Raw genomic sequence first — 13,795 nt, forward strand, 5'->3', positions numbered from 1 at the left:
TTGCAACCTGCCAATGAAGAGGATGGACGTCCCGCTGCTGTGTGAAATTCGCCCCATGCCCAGGTGAGGAAGCAGGAAAATAAAGCCCTGGGGTGGTGGGGGCGGGGCGCTGACTGGCCATCCCCTGTGGGCTCAGGGTGCCCACTTACTTAGGCCTTGCTTGTCCTTACTGGTTTGGTTTTGCTGCGAGCTCTTTCCCGTATTTCAGATTCCTGCACAAATTCTGTGTGGTCTGACTGTGAGGGTGGCTGGGCTCTAGCAGGGCCGGACACCACTGGGCTCAGGTAGCACTCAGCCCCTCGCGGGGCCCTGCGGCTTTCTGCCGAGGAGCTCCTTGCCTGGGTGCCTGCTGGCCTCAGGGGAGGAAGCCCCCTCCCACCCTCCTTCCCTCCCTCCCTCCCTCCCTCCCTCCGCCCGTCCCTTTGTCTGATCAGCTTCAGAATTCTGCTGCTAGCACAGCGGATGTCCCAGCCGGCTTTTCATCACTGTAACTACCGGGCTCTTGATTAGCTCTGGGAATGGTGACATTGAAGGTCTTCACCGCGGATACTGTGGAGGATGCTTCAGACTCGGTGCCCCCACCCCCACACGGACGGGGTGCAAGAACCTGCGCGGTCGCGATGCAGCCTGCGCACTTAGGGACAGGACCCTTCAGCGGTCCGGTGCGAGGCCACTGCTCTGGGATTTCTGGCGGCCCAGTGCTGATGGGGGTTCTGTAATCCATCTGCCTGGAATGAGACCCTCGCTTCCGGCAGCCTACACAACAGGGTCTGTGCGAGTTTCCTGCAGCTTGTTTCCACAAGCTGGGGCTTTGTCTGCCCTCGCAGTTCTGGGGCCCGAAGTCTGCGGCCCAGGCTTGGGGGGGGCGGCGGGGCCTCCGCGGGCCGGGCGGGAGCGGGGCCTCTGCGGCCCTGCCTGGGAGGGGGCGGTGGGGCCTCCGCGGGCGGGCGGGGGGGGGGGCGGGGGGGGGCGGGGGGGCGGGGCCTCTACGGCCCCGGCTTGGCGGGGGCGGCGGGGTCTCCGCGGGCCGGGCGGTGGGGAGGGGCTTCTGCGGGCCGGGCGGTGGGGAGGGGCTTCTGCGGGCCGGGCGGTGGGGCGGAGCCTCTGCGGCCCTGGCTTGCGGGGGGCGGCGGGGCCTCCGCGGGCGGGCGGGGGCAGCGGCTGTGCTGCTGCTGGTGGTTCCAGAGTTGGGCGGGGGGTTCCCACCTGCGTCTCCAGCTTCTGGTGGTTGCTGGCTTGCCTTGACTCGTAGATGTCTTACTCTGGCCTCTGGCTCTGTCATTCCACGGCCTTCTGCCCTGCATTTTCTCTGTCTTCTCCCCTTTTCCTCTTCTTACTAAGCAAAGCTGTCATTAGATTAGGGTCCACCCTATTCCAGTGGGACCTCAACTTGGTCATGTCTGCGAGGAACCTAATCCCAATGAGGACATGTTCATAGGGCTTAGGATGTGAACGTTATCGTTTGGGGAACACAACTCAACCCCAAACAGGACCCGTGAAGTCCTTGGCATGCGATTGCAAAGGCATGGTGCAGAATTGCGTCTGAGGCTGCTTTGTGTGGACGCTGTGGTCTCTGACTCTACACTGCACCTTCTCCCTGCGATCTGGTTGGTAATCAAGTTGACAGTCACTCCTGAAGGCAGTTAACTTCCCGTCACATCCCTTCACAGCCTCACGGAAGACCCTCTGTGACTTGAGGTCGTGAGCTGCCGAATCCAGGTCTGACTTGCCTTCCCTCATTTGGGAGGTCGGCGGTGGGCCAACGCATCTCGTTCCAGGTGTCCCATGCTGCCACAATCTGAGGGATGACCGTATTTTTAATATTTTACTAGTAGTGTGCCTGTGGGAAAAACGCAGGGGAAGAGAAGATTTCCTAGGCCATGAGCCATAGAAATTCTAGGGCCAGCAGTGACCTCGGGAAGTGTCGAGTTGAACTGGATGGAACCGCATCCAAGTCCTTCCGCATCAGGGACGTGTACGCTATTCTTCTTCTCCCACTGGGGACCCCGTATTTTGAAGTATTGTGACTATCCAACTGAATTCATTAAACCTTTTAAAGTTTCCAGGGGTGCCTAGGTGGCTCAGTCCATTAAGCATCTGACTTTGGCTTAGGTCATGGTCTCAGGGTCCTGGCGTCAAGCCCTATATGTGGGGTGGGGGGCGGGGGGCGTGTCCATGCTCATCGGGGAGTCTGCTTGTCCCTCCCCCTCTGCTCATGCTCTATCTCAAAATCTTAAAAAAAATGAAATTAAAAATAAAGTTTCTATATTTAAAAAGTATAATGCTAACCTGGCCTTTAAACTAGTTTGGGGGCACCCATCTGGCTCAGTCGATAGAGCATGCGACTCTTGGTCTCAGGTTGTGAGTTTGAGCCCCATGTTGGGTGTAGAGTTTACTTAAACATCTTATAAAAATATAAAAAATATTTTTTAAACCCTATTTTTAATTGTAGCAGAAAACACAGAATAGAGAATTTAGCCTCTTAAGTTTTAAGCGTGCAGTTCCATAGTAACTATATTCTGTTTTCTGCAGCAGATCTCTAGAACTTCTTCATGTTGCAACACTGAGACTCTGGGCCCATTGAACAACTCCCAACCCCTCTTCCCAGCCCCTGGCATTTCATGTCCATGAATTTGACTCCTCTAGACACTTCATATAAGTGGAATCATATGGTGTTTGTCCTTTTGTGACTCCCTTAATTCACTCATAACATCCTCAAGGGTCATTCATGTTGTAAGAGGACAGGATTTCTTTCTTTCTTTCTTTTTTTTAAAGACTGAATGATATTTCATTGTATGTATATACCACATTTTCTTTATCTATTCTTCTATCCAGGGACATGTGGGCTGTTCCCACCTCTTGCCTATTGTGAATAATGTTGCAGTGAACATGGGCGTTCAAATATCTCTATGAGATCCTGCTGGCTTTTTTTTTTTTTTTTCAAGAGAGCATGAGCTGAGCTGAAATCCAGACTTGAATGCTTAACCAACTGAGCCACCCAAGTGCCCAAGATTTTTATTTTTTAAAAAATCTCTACACCCAATGTGGGGTTCAAATTCACAACCCCGAGATCAAGAGTTGCATGCTCCACCAAGTGAGCCACCCAGGTGCTCCTGAGATGCTGCCTTCAGTTCTTTTGGAAATGTGTTCAGAAGCAAGATCGCTGGGTCAGGTGGTAGGTCTATTTTTAGTTTTCTGAGGAACATCCATGCTGTTTTCTAGAGTGGCTGCACCAGTTTGCATTCCTACCAGCACAGGACAAGGCTTTCAATCTCTCCACATACTCACTGATGCTCGTTGTTGCCTCTTTTCTGATAGTGGCCATCCTAATGGGTATGAGGTGGTATTTCATTGTGCTTCCAATGTGCATTTCTCCAACAATTAGAGATGTTGAGCATCTTTTCATCATATATCCGTTGGCCATCAGTGTGTCTCCTTGGAGAAATGTCTGTTCAGGCCTACCTATTAGGTAGGTCGCTTGTTTTCATTGTTGAGTTGTAGGAGTTCTTCGTATATTCTGAATATCAACCCCTTATCAGAAATAGGATTTGCAATTATTTTCTCCTATAGGTCTTCTTTTCACTCTATGGATTCCTTCATGCAGAAGACGTTAAGTGTGTAGTCCCATTTGTGTATTTTTGTTTTTGCTGCTTGTGCTTATGTGCCCTTATAATAATCTGAGATGAAGAGCAGGTGTTACGGCCCCAAGTCCATCAAATTCATCCGAAAGCAAAGGCATGGACTTATCAGTGAGCAAAGAATGTCCCGGATCAAGCATAAACATAGACTTTTCCTGAGAATTTTGTTTATGTTTATTTTTTTTATTTTTATAAAATAAAATTTTATTTTTTATATTTATTTTTTCAAAGATTTTATTTATTTATTTGACAGAGAGAGACACACAGAGAGAGGGAACACAAGCAGGGGGAGTGGGAGAGGGAGAAGCAGGCTTCCCACTGAGCAGGGAGCCCAATATGGGACTCAAGCCCAGGACCCTGAGATCATGACCTGAGCCGAAGGCAGACGCTTAACGACTGAGCCACCCAGGCGCCCCTGTTAATGTTCATTTTAACTCAATGACAAACTTTCAAAAAGCCATAACATGGTTCAAAGAATTCTTATATATCATCCATTCACAGTGCTCAAATGTTAGCATTTTATATTAGTTTTATCCTGGATCAGAGCAAAGCGAAGGAGAGAACACTCTTTCTGTGGGAATTAGTTTCCTATGGCTGCAATAACTAACTAAACTGGATGGCTTATAACTACAGAAACCTATCCTTTTCCAGTTCCGGAGACCAGAAGTCTGAGATCCAGGTGGGGCAGGGCCGTGCTCCCTCCAGAGGCTCCAGGTCGTTCCTGCCTCTTCCAGCTTCCGGGGCTGCAGGCGTCCCTAGGCTGGTGGCCGCATCCCTCCCGTCTCCTCCGTCCTCGCGTGGCTTCTCCTCTGTGTCTCTGTCTCTCTTCTTCTGTCTCTTGTAAGGACACCTGTCATTGGATTTCGGGCCATGCTCATCCAGGATGGTGTCAGCTCAAAATCCTTCATTTGTTGTATCTGCAAAGAACCCTTTCCCAAATAAGGTCACTTTCACATGCTCTAGGGGACACACCTTTTGGGGGCCACCATTCAGCCCACTATTTGTGTATAAAATAACCCTTTCCTCCTAGGAGATGAGTAGGGTCTTCTACGCACTGGTGCTGAGAGCAATATTGTGGGCGTGAGGGTACAGGGATGCTTGAAGCAGCTGAGATGAGAGGGACCCAAGGCCTGGCTCTGTCAGAAAGGGGGTTCATCCATCATGAGAACAGTTACAGCATCCTTCCCATGGGTGCCAAGTACAGAATGAGTCACCCTGGAAAGCTGGTTCTTGTGGAATTTTTTGATTAATAACCCCATGTAACCAAGCATTGCAGGTTTAGAGCCATGGATTTGCTGACACATAGTAACAGCAGTGTCCCTTTAGGCTCCGCGAGACTGCAACAGGAATGCTGCCAACAGGGAAGGTTTGGGCAATTCAGAAAGTTGGTTGCCAAGGGAACGGAGCAGGTTTGTGAGGGTTGTCCAGGAAACTTGTGCCCCTCAGCAGGGACGGCAGAGGTGGGTGGGACCTGAACTCCCAGGCGATCCTTTCAAAGGGGTCCCTGCTTTCAAGCCCCATTTACCTGAGTGATGCTCCACAAGGTTCTGCTTTCAGCATGGGCTCTGGCTTCGGAAAAGTCTTACGAAGCCTTATGTTTCTGTCACAGTCGTGGAGGTGTTGGCAAAGCTCCTTTGATTTTAGGGCAACAGTCTGTTACTGCCACGTGGCTGAGGCGTCCCCACACACCAGGGCTGAAAGATTCAGGCCACGTGTTCATCACGTGAGTCCAAGGCCAGTGGGTCTCAGAGGCCCAGGCTCTGTCCATTTGGTTTCTCTTTCCTCCTTGTGGGTGGAGGGTCGCTGCCAGCAGGGAGTGGGGCTGCAGGAGCCAGACCCCTTGTCCTAAGACCCTCCTCCAACCCCCTACGTCCCCGTGGCAACCTCTTGAGCCGTGGCACCCACACTGCCAGACGAGGGTAGACTGGGAAGGGCAATGTAGTCATGGGCAGGAAGAAGAACCGGGAACGGGGCCTGGCGGGGAGGCTCTGCCATGGTGGGGTCGCCGGGGGGGGGCCACAGTGGGGTTGCCAGGATGTTCGTGCACAGTCTCCGGGTCCCTACACTAGGTGAATTACACATTCGTATGGACTCTGATGTTGCTGTGTTCTGGAAATCCTAGAGGAGGTGGCTCGCATGGCTTGCTACGCTGTGGAGGTGGCCACAGCAGAGTTGTGTGGTTCGGTCTAGAGATGCACACGCACAGAGAAAATCGGCAAGAATAACACCATGTTGGGGGAACGTGGAAGGTTGCTTTGAACATGAATGTGGTGGTGGTATGCCCCAAATCTCTTCTATTGCTTTTTTATTTTTTTTAAGATTTTATTTATTTGAAAGACAGTGAGAGAGGGAACACAAGCAGGGGGAGTGGGAGAGGGAGAAGCAGGCTCCCCGTGGAGCAGGGAGCCCGATGTGAGGCTTGACCCAAGGACCCCGGGACCACGACCCGAGCCGAAGGCAGACGCTTAATGACTGAGCCACCCAGGCGCCCCTATTGCTTGTTTAAGACATACCCATGCAGTGGAAGCTTCTGTGTGTCATTAAACACCCGAACTAAGACAGTTGCTGTGGGGCTGGGCTTGGCAGATGCAGGTGTCGCGGGGAACGCACTGTCATGTCTGTGCACCCCTCGATGCACAGTCAGGGTGCTTGTAACACTTTGCTGCTTTGAGATATGCGCTCAGGGGAATGCAGCTGTAAGGAGAGCGGTTTCAGCGATTGGGAGGGAGGCTGCTGATGCGTTTGTCGCTTTGCTGATTCCTCCCTCTGCCTCCCCAGGAAGCTGTGAGCAGAACAGCCATGTTCACATCATTTGAACAATACGAACAAGCAAATCCGCCGTCATCATGGATGCGTGGAAGGGAAGGGCCCATGCTGTGTCTACCACGAACCAGGACACTTCACGTTCCACTGGCCGGTGAGCGTCAGTAACCTGGAGACAGGCCTACCGTGCCATGTGAGTGACTTGTGATGCCCTTGGTGCCGCCTGGAAACTTTGGGGCCTCAGCCCTGTGTCCTTCAGGCAGCCTGAGGGCCGGGGGCCACGGGACAGGAGCCACGGACCCTTTACAAACCGCACTTTGTGCAGAGTGTGCTTCCCGCGAGGCACTTGGTGGCTCCAGCGGATACAGTGCAGCGGGCCTCTGCTTTCACTCTGGGGAGCTTGGTGAGGCCAAAAGATGCCAACAGCCCCCAGGGGCCACTTCGGGGTCTGCCCCCCCAAAGGGAGATTCCTAGTCAGGGACCAGCCACCCCGAGACTGGTCAGAAGGGATAATGGCCACTCAGGGCAGAGCACACACTTGCACTCAGATCCAGGATGAGTCTGGATGTCTTGGTGGCTACAGAGCAGGAATCTGCTTCTGGGGCTTGGGCAGCGGGAAAGGGAGTTTCCAAAGAATGAACTTGGATGACAATCCAGAGCACAGGGTTGGAAGGGCAGCCGGGCCTGAGACCCCTCCAAGGTGAGGGTGCCCTGGGGACTGGGCGGCACGGTCCAACAAGGCCAAGAAGTCAGTGCGGCTTGTACACGATGCTTTCCCCAGCTCTTCGCTCTGGAACGGGTCCGGAAGCCAGCACCCCATCCTGAGGGCCCTGCCTATCTGGGAGAACAAGATTTTCCCTGCTCGAGGGCTGAAATCCATTCCCCCTCACCTGCTGATGGTGGAGGGGTTTGAGAGTCAGTACGGAGACATGGTTGGGACTCTGGTTTGGCCACTTACCAGCCTGTGATGCAGGGTATCCACATCACCCCTTGGGGCCTCCGTTGCCACACCACGAACAGAGTGTGTATGCGAATGTCCCAGTCCAAGGATTGCTGTGACGGGCCGGTGTGACCATTGACACAGAGTGCTTGCTACACAGAAGGTGCTCACGGCATCGGGCACCTGCTGCATGCAAACCAGGAGGGAAGGGAGCCAGAGGCCTGCTCTCCTCAACGATCTGTCCCTGGGGTCCCGGTAACTTATGCACAAGGTCAATAGGCAGCAGGTTCTGTCGGGTCTGAGACCTGATTTTTTTCATGGCATGCTCCCGTGGCCCTAACGAATACCCCAGATTGGCTGGTTTAGACAAAAGGCATTCATTTCTCAGGGTTCTGGAGGATGGATGTGCAAAATCCAGGTATGGGCAAGGGCTGGTTCCTCCTGAGGCTTCTCTCCTGGGTGTGTAGACCCCGGGTTCTCCCTGTGTCCTCACATGGTCGTCCCTCTGTGCGTGTCTGCATCTTCATCCCCTCTTCTTATAGGACCCCGGTGGTATCAGATAAGGGCCCACCCTAACTTCATTTCACCTTTACCACCTCTTTTAAGACCCCATCTCCAACTACAGTCCCGATCTGAGGTCCTGGGGCTGAGGATTTCAACATATGGATTTGGGGGAGCACGGTGTACCCCATAACATCCTGCTTAGGAACTAACATGTACCTTGGCCCTTCCTTCTCCCCAAGTCCCACGGGGGTGAGGCAATGGCCAAGGGAAACACCACACATGCACTGTTTCTATCGCCGCTGGGTACCAGTCTCTGAGCTCTTTGATGAGGCAGCAAAGGAGCCAGCTCCCTCCTGGGGTATCAGGCTGTGTCAGCTGACCCCTGGGGTGTCCATGTGCCCAGCACAACACAAGTGCTCATTGTCAGGAAAGGCAGGAGCGGACAGGCTCAGCGAGGGTATCTGGGGCTCTCAGCAACAGGCGCCTCTCCCAAAAGACACTTCAGCAAGTACAGGGCACCTTTGGATGGAGTCACAAGTGGTCTCTTTTGTGCCTGGAAAGATTCCCCCTGGGGCTGGATGTGAGATGCGCCATGTGGCCGGGAGCCTCATCTGGGCTCTATGCCGGAATCAGGCCCGAGACTGGGGCTTGGGGCCGGGCTGTGCCATATGTGGGAATTAGCGTGGGGACTGGTGATAGCCTTTGGCCGTGTACACGCCACAGACGTTACTGGGCACAAGGAAAGTGGGGAGACCGGGACGGTCCCGAGTATTAGGGCTCAGCAACTCGGGTATGGACAGCAGCAGAGATCAGTCCTTGGAGCCCAGGTTTGCTCTTCAGGCCAGATCATGATTCCGTGGTTGGATAGATGCATCTGTCTGGGGGAGAGGAGCAAGGTCATATTGGAGTCGCCGGGTGATGAACAAGTTCTGGTCGGGGTAGGACGGTTATATGCAGACCCTGTGCAGGTGATTGTCGCCCTGAAGCAAACAGCTCAGACCCACAGATGGGAACCGTCACTGAAGCTTTGTCATCGATCTAGAAACCTCAGGTCCCTGAGGACAGCCCCCCTGTTGTCTGGTCAGAGTGGGCGGGCACTCTGTCTTCAATGTGCGAGTCTGAAACAGAGCTGTATTTGCCATCATGGAGGAAGTAGTTGCAGCAGGAGCTCTGCCCGTGGATGGTGCAATCCCCACATGCAGCGGGAGCTCTGCCTGCAGACTCGGCAATCCCCACACAGGCTGAATGTGCTGTGAACTCCACGGTTACGGCTTTGGACCTGGTAATTACTTGCTTCCCAGAAGGAAGGGCCTCTGCTCCTGCAGCTAACAGGCAGGGCTCAGGGGCCGTGGGCTTCAGCTGCCCAGCAGAGCCCAGCCTCTGGTCCACCCTCCGCCAGGCCAGCGCTTTGCGCACAGCCTGCTTCCAAGTCCCGTAACGTAACCAGCACGTGTGCACCGCTTTCCCGGGTGGAGCGAGACCTCTGGCAAGGGTTGGGGAGAACTCTAGCCTGCAGGGACAGGATTTCTGGGACTCAGGGTCCCACTCTTCCTCCCTCTGCTAGGACGCCTGCGGGACAGACGAATCAGGGCTATTTTGGGGGTACTACGTGGAGGCCCTTAAGGTAAACACACAGGAAAATTCGCCTTTCCAGAGAGATGGCACAGTATTTCCTGAGTCTCAGGGATGTGGGGGGACCCGCTGTGAATGCGCAAGGCTAACAGGGGATGGCGGCAGCGGGTGTTAGCCCACACGTAGGTGGGCTTTCCAACACAGGCCCCGAGTCCACAGGAGCGCGCCGCCCTTGCAGGTGTCTGGGAGCTGGGAGCACCGAGCGTGCGGGAGCGCGCTTCAGCGCGCCTCCCCTGCAGGTGTCCGGGGTCAGGAGCAACGAGTGTGCAGGTGTTCGGGAGGGGGGAGCACCGAGGGAAGAGCACCGCGCAGGGTTTTCCCGGAGCAGCTGCAGCGCGGCCCCGAGCCCCCGTCACGTCTCCTCCTCCATCACTTCTCTCCTTGCGCCTCTTTCCTGGGTGGCCTCTCCCCGCATGCACACGCGCTCCCGTCGCTCGCTCGGGATTCAGCGGTCTCCCATCACCAGCTTCCGCACCCGTCGTCCGTCTCCGCCCCCTCCCGTCCGTCTGTCCGTTAGTCTCAGTCACTGCCAGTCGTCCCCCTTCAAATAACTCGATCTCCTCCTCTGGCCCCGCGGCGCCCTCCGTCAGTCCTCCATTCAAGCCCGCTGCTGTCCGCCCCTGCGCGGCACCCTCTGTCCGGGCTCGGCCCCTCGGCACCGTCTGTCAGCCCTTCGTCCGGGCTCGGCGCTGCCCGGCAGCCCCCTCCCTGCTGTCTGCCGGTGCTCGGCGCTCTCCGTCCAGGCTCGGCACGCTTCGTCCCTGCTCGGCACCCTCCGTCAGCCCTTCGTTTGGGCTCGGTGTGGTTCGTCAGGCTCTCTGTGCTGTCCGTCACTGCTCGGCGCCCTCCGTCAGCCCTTCGTTTGGGCTCGGTGTGGTTCGTCAGGCTCTCTGTGCTGTCCGTCACTGCTCGGCGCCCTCCGTCCGGGCTCGGCCCCTCGGCATCCTCCGTCAGCTGTTCGTTCAGGCCCGGCACCGTCCGTCCGACTCTCTGTGCTGTCCGTCACTGCTCGGCGCTCTCCGTCCGGGCTCGGCCGAACGCTGTAACAGCCGTTCGTCAAGAGTCGGCGCCGTCCGTCATCATCCGTCAGCAGTTCGTGTAAGCTCGGCCCCTCGGCCCTTCGTTCGGGCTCGGCGCCATCCGTCCGCCCCTCAGTGCTGTTCGTCAGTGCTCGGCACTCTCCGTCCGGGCTCGGCCCCTCGGCGCGCTGTCACGGCAGTTCCTCAGGACTTGGCACCGTCCATCGTCATACGTCAGCAGTTCGTGTAGGCTCGGCCCCTCGGCCCTTCGGCCAGGTTCTGCGCTGTTCGTCAGCCCCTCAGGGCCCTCCGTCACCGCTCGGCTCCCTCCGTCAGCACTTCGTGTGGGCTTGGCCCTTCGTGTCATGTACCCTTCGTCTCCGTGACTGTACCGTGCCGCCGGCGCGCCTCTCTCCGCGGGTGGGGGGGCTGGTTCGCACAGTGCCCTGCGCATGCGTCCTGAGTGGCCAGCCAGCCACCCGCCCACCACCCCGCGGGCGCCATCGGTGGGGCGCGCCCCTCGGGGGTGGTGGGTCCTGGCTCCTGGCCTCTTTTCCCTGCCCGCAGCCCCGCCCCCGAAGCACGGCCTGGCCAGGTTTACCCGGTCCCAGGGAGCCCCGTGTTCCCTGTCGCTCCGACATAGGGCGCATTGCAGAGGTCTTCCCCACTCCAGCAGTACATGCCCTTGTGTCCCTGCACCTCATGTAGAGGGCTCCGGGGCTTTCTGCTCCTGCACCTGCGGCCCCGCGGGAGCTCGCGCAGCAGGGCGGGCGCGCGGCTCATCTGCTCGTGCACCTGCGGCCCCCCCCCCCCCCCCGGGAGCTCGTGCAGCAGGGCGGGCGCGTGCCTCATCTGCTCGTGCACCTGCGGCCCACCCCCCCGGGAGCTCGCGCAGCAGGGCGGGCGCGCGGCTCATCTGCTCGTGCACCTGCGCCCCCCGCCCCCCCGGGAGCTCGCGCGACATCGTTTTCCTATGTGAAATTTAGGGTCAAAGGATTGCATTCCAAAAATAAGTACGAATGTGTTTTTTGTTAAGGTTGCGTTCGTCTAATTTAAGAAGTGACGTTTACACGAAACGGAATCTAACCGTGAGGAACATGGTGTCCTCACAAGGGTACACGGACTTGTACCTTCAGACGGTGGTAAAACTGTCCTCTCGGTCCCTTCTGTGCATATTTACTGGGCGTCTACCCTGGGGCAGGCCCCACAGTGGCACACAAAACACCTGCACTCAGATCTCTGCCTCCCTTGTCATCGAGAAGCTATTCTCCTGGTGTCCCCCAGCTTGTTTTACCTTTCACACTCAGATCAACAGTTCACTAGGAATTTATTTTTATGCTTCATTTTACTACATGCACACAGTTGATGAAACACGATTCTTCTTTTCATCTGTGTGCACCAGTGGGGATACTATACTACACCAAGCGCTCGTAGACATGTGGTTCTACATCTGTTCCAACAATAAAATCAGCTTCCTTTTTTTTTTTTTTTTTTAAGATTTTATGTATTTGACAGAGAGAGACACAGCGAGAGAGGGAACACAAGCAGGGGGAGTGGGAGAGGGAGAAGCGGGCTTCCTGCCAAGCAGGGAGCCCGATGCAGGGCTCCATCCCAGGACCCTGGGATCACGACCTGAGCTGAAGGCAGACGTTTAACGACTGAGCCACCCAGGCACTCAATCAGCTTTCTTTTTTCTCAGAGTTGGTCGGGAGTTGGTGAGAATGATGCCAAAGCTTGATCCTGAGAAGCGGGAATGAGAGGTGTCTACCTGGAGGAAGGCACGGAGAGGAACAGACTTGAGGATGATAATCATGACTTTGGACATGGTTGAGTTGGAGGCATCTGGCAGACACCAAAGTGGAGATGTTGGGTTGGCAGCTGTATATAAAACCATTCAATTATGTCTGACAGTCATTACCTTTACAAAATCTAAATCTTAATGCTTTTTTCCTTTGAATTCTTTTGTGAAAATAACTGCTATCACTTTCATTTTATGTCATTGATAATAAATGGCAACTTTATCCATTTTAAGTGTATGATTTTGTGGCATTGACTATGTTTAGAGTGCTTTGCATTCCTCACCATTTTCCCAGAGCTTTCACAGTGCCCCAAACAAAACTGTCCCCATTAAGCAGTAAGTCCAAGTGCTCCTTCCCCAGCCCCTGGCCACCACTGCTGTCCCATTGCTGTCTAGGAAGTAGCTTTTTCCAGATACTTCAGGTCAATGCAATCATACAAAGTATCCAAACTTGCATCTGGCTTCATTCAGTGAGCATAGTGGTTTTCAGCTGTACACATGTTATATGGGATGTACTGGCCATCATCACCCTGTGTGGTTGAGTAATAGTGCACCGCGTCCATGGTCAATAGCATGTGCCCTCCTCCTCACCCCATGTGGCTGAATAATTATGCACTGCGCCTATGGTCTATAGCACGTGACCTCCTCATCACCCCATGTGGTTGAATAATAGTGCACCGCGTCCATGGTCTATAGCACGTAACCCCTCATCACCCTGTGTGGCTGAATAATTGTGCACCACCCCGGGGTCATGACCTGAGGTGAAGGCAGACGCTTTGCCGACTGAGCCCTCCAGGCATCCTAGGAGTTCATTTTATATTCTGGATATGTTCTATATCTGCCTTATCAGATGCATTATGTGCAAACATTTGTCTCTCATTCTTTTTTTTTTTTTTTTTTAACGATTTTATTTTTAAGTAATTTCTGCATCCAACCTGAGGCTCAAACTCACAACCCCGAGATCCAGAGTCAGGCTCCACCCACTGAGCCAGCTCACCAGTCTTCTTCCCATTGTTTTTTAAAATCTCTTATGGTGTCCTTATTATCAACGTATTAAATTTTGATGAAGTTCAACCTATTTTCCCTTTGGTTGGTATGCTTTTGGTGTCACATTTAAGAAAGCTGCCCAATCCCAGGTCATGATCTTTCCTGTGCTTTCTTCTAATGGTTTTCTAGTTTTATCCCTGAAATATAGGTCTTTGATCTGTTGTGAATAAATATTTGTGTGGTGTAAGTTGTCAGAATACACAGGCCATAAATTTCTGGGCTGTCAGTTCTCTATTTTTTAAAAAGAAGTTGTTTGAAGTATAATCTACATAAATAAAACAGACTTAAGGGCACAGGTTTAATATCTGAGAAATATAACCACAATGAAGATACAGAATATCTTCGTCACCACAAAATATCTCTTCCCTGTCACCTTCCCAATCATCCCCAGCCCCACGAGGCAACCAGTGATCTACTTTGTCACTCAAGATTAGACTGATCTTGTCTAGAATTT

General features: G+C 54.2%; 1 long non-coding RNA gene across 1 annotated transcript; it reads left to right on the plus strand.

Annotated features, from left to right (window-relative positions):
• The first annotated feature begins 493 nt into the window (after positions 1-493).
• LOC118356538 lies at positions 494-12,514 on the plus strand. The gene is made up of 3 exons (XR_004819834.1): positions 494-768; positions 6,417-6,594; positions 12,196-12,514. It is a non-coding gene; the product is annotated as an uncharacterized LOC118356538 (long non-coding RNA).
• Positions 12,515-13,795: the final 1,281 nt, after the last annotated feature.

This window comes from Zalophus californianus, chromosome X (assembly GCF_009762305.2).
Source record: "Zalophus californianus isolate mZalCal1 chromosome X, mZalCal1.pri.v2, whole genome shotgun sequence".
Classification (NCBI taxonomy): Eukaryota; Metazoa; Chordata; class Mammalia; order Carnivora; family Otariidae; genus Zalophus; species Zalophus californianus.